Raw genomic sequence first — 2,939 nt, 5'->3', positions numbered from 1 at the left:
ATGTCTTTGTTGGGAGTGTTTAGTCCTGGGAAGGAAGTGAGATGGAGGTGCTGATGTGGCGCTGAATGGTTGGTTAGTCCTGGAAGACATTGTGTCATGGTTGGGAGCACTCTTACTGTATACTCAAGTGTAATATTAGTGTTGGGGCATCCTCAGTCATTAAAAATGACAAGCTCAAATTAACCAATTTTGTCAAGCATGGTAAATTTAAAAGAACTTAATATGCAAGTCATTTCATTAATTGGAATGATGCATTTAAGAGATGATATTAGGCTGTTTATAATATAATTACATAATATTTTACCATATAAGTTAGTACTAACTATCAATGGTACACCAAATTAAACAAAACTTAAACTGATATATTGGGCAAGGGCCGCGCGAACGCAGGCCCTCACTGGCACAAATTATGATGTAGGCTCGACCACTTGGGCCGACCTTAGGTCAGCATCCCTTCAAAGTGCAATGAAGGTCACTAACCTAGGCCATAGGCATTCTTGATCACCTATTGACCCCATCCAGGTAAGTATGTATTCCAATCCCTTCTCTCTCTTTTTATACTACTCTTATGTGCCTCCCTTTTATATTTCAACTGATGTGGGAATCCTATTAATTGTTTTTTCTTTCAATTATGCTTATCCAGTTACCATTCAAATAAATACTCGTACTACATTGTTTTTCGTATCATTTTGTTTAATCAAATCAAATTGTATTGTAATGTAATTGTATAACATTGTATAACAAATAATAATTATAGACAATCACAATTATTTATCTCATTGTTAGAAGATTCTACGTTTGATTGAGCTGCATTTATACATTTGTTTTGTTTATATTTTCTTGTATTTCTTTAACCTATACTTTTATCCTTACAAACTAATTTTCATATCATACAGATTAAAGTCCAACGTTTCTACAGGGCTGATCAAAAGTGACTGTAATAGTTTAGAATAACATCGTAGTATATAGTTTACATCTCTTCTTAAACGTTGATTATGGTTCCAATACTTCGGTTTTAGATATTTAGCAGGCTCAAGATTATTTATGTTACAATGACAAACATCTTATGGCCACATTTTCTTTAACTAAATATAGGTGCCCGTTTCACTGTTTGGCCAAGACTAAACCGATTCAAAATCAACGGTTAGATCACTTCGAGTTTGATTTCAGTATATTGGATTTTGCAGGTGTAATTGGATGAACAACACATGAAATGCATATATGCACACGAGTAACATGTGGATGAAGGTGAGAAATCGTCCCCACAACACAAGTGACAAGTGATGCACATTTGAACTCTCTAAACGTTTTTTAGGCCAGCACAGCAAACTAATAGTGAAACTTATTACGGAGTACCTTAAAAACAATGTTTATTCTTTTAAGGGAGATTTACTGAATCTATGAAAAGACGGAAGAAGACGTGGGAATGATCCAAGTTTATTTCGTTGGTAATAAGAAGGTTGTTACTAGTAAACGCGAGGTTCAAAAATTACAATCTATTTCAATAATCGTATCACAATGTTCAAACTTTTTGATAAAGTGATGACATGACGCTGAAATGACAGTCTTGTCATTTATAGTTTTCTAATCATTTGTTTCGAATGACCTTACAATAACTCGATAAGGTAATCCGTTAGCCCGCATCGAGGGCCTTCGGGCCTTCAACTCGTTCAAGGATACCATACCCTTTAAAAAGTTACGAGAAAGTATGATTAAATATTATTGAGAATTTTATTATTTTTGAACTTCCAAGCCTGGTACTAAGATGTCTGACCAATATTTTTTTGAAAGAGAAGTATTTGGTATCACTGACCAATATAACTGACGTTGAACTTGTGTTTTCATATGAATTCTAGTTTTTGGTTGTCAATGGACAATGAATGAAGGCACCTTCACCCTTATTCGCATATGTTAGTGAAAAGAGAAATAATAAGTTTCCGCTACCTTTTTGTTATAGACAAAGGGCATACAACGCAAAAGTATATGATGTGATCTTCCCATTTATTTACACTTTGGTCGAATCCTCACCAACACATTGGTTGCCCTACCCTCTTGAGTTCCTTCATGTTCTATTTGCGATACCTCAAATGGCTTGATGATCCCGACACAAAGATCATGGGGCCCACAGAGTTTAGTTTTATCTAGGCATATTTTTTGAAAAATTTGCCGACAATGGCATTTCCATAATTAAAATAAGAGACATCGATTGTCAAGGTTGTAAAAAATCCATGATTGGGTTCAATCAGCGTGAACCTTGTCACGATTAAACGGTTGGGACCGTGCAAATTTATGTGTCGGGATTTTGTAGGCATTAATTTTTCAAATCATTGATTAACCCGAGGTTGATCAACTTTGACTGATTTTGACTGACCAAATCCGAGAAAGTATGACTTTTGACAGATTTTGACCGTTGACTTAGATGAATTTGACCAATTATGGCAAGATTAATCAGCCTCCTTCTAAAACCGATAAATTGGGGATTAATCGCATCTTTTACAACCATGTCAATGGTCCATCCAGAATTAAAGGAGACTAAAATATTACTCTTCAAGTCCTCATAGGTAGAAGATTTGTCATGTTCAAGCTAACCCAGGCGGACGAGTAATTCGACCTTATACTCTGATGTACGCAGCACAGCAGGATTATTTCATGACTGTTTCCAACCCTTCTCTGGCCACCACAAAATATTCGTCCTAGACAGGTTCATGAAGCAACTTCATATGTAATGATGGATAGGCACAAAACCACCAACTATTACGGTTGATTTAATTACTGATTTATGGTTAAGTTACGCATGATTGAGACAGTTACCTTTTTCAGTAAATTTATTTATTTATTTATGTCCTATTAGATATTATTTTATGTTGTAATTGTTGGTTCAGGTGTACATGAATTTGGATGTGCCATTACATTCATGCTCAAGAACGGATTTCATCAAG

General features: G+C 35.2%; 1 non-coding gene across 1 annotated transcript; it reads right to left on the bottom strand.

Annotated features, from left to right (window-relative positions):
- Window positions 1–370: 370 nt before the first annotated feature.
- LOC139846311 (U1 spliceosomal RNA) lies at window positions 371–530 on the bottom strand. Its single transcript, XR_011759034.1, has one exon. It is a non-coding gene; the product is annotated as a U1 spliceosomal RNA (small nuclear RNA).
- Window positions 531–2,939: the final 2,409 nt, after the last annotated feature.

Source organism: Rutidosis leptorrhynchoides, chromosome 4, assembly GCF_046630445.1.
Source record: "Rutidosis leptorrhynchoides isolate AG116_Rl617_1_P2 chromosome 4, CSIRO_AGI_Rlap_v1, whole genome shotgun sequence".
Taxonomy (NCBI): Eukaryota; Viridiplantae; Streptophyta; class Magnoliopsida; order Asterales; family Asteraceae; genus Rutidosis; species Rutidosis leptorrhynchoides.
Note: the sequence above shows the minus strand (reverse complement) of the source record. Positions and strands in the feature narration are given on the sequence as shown.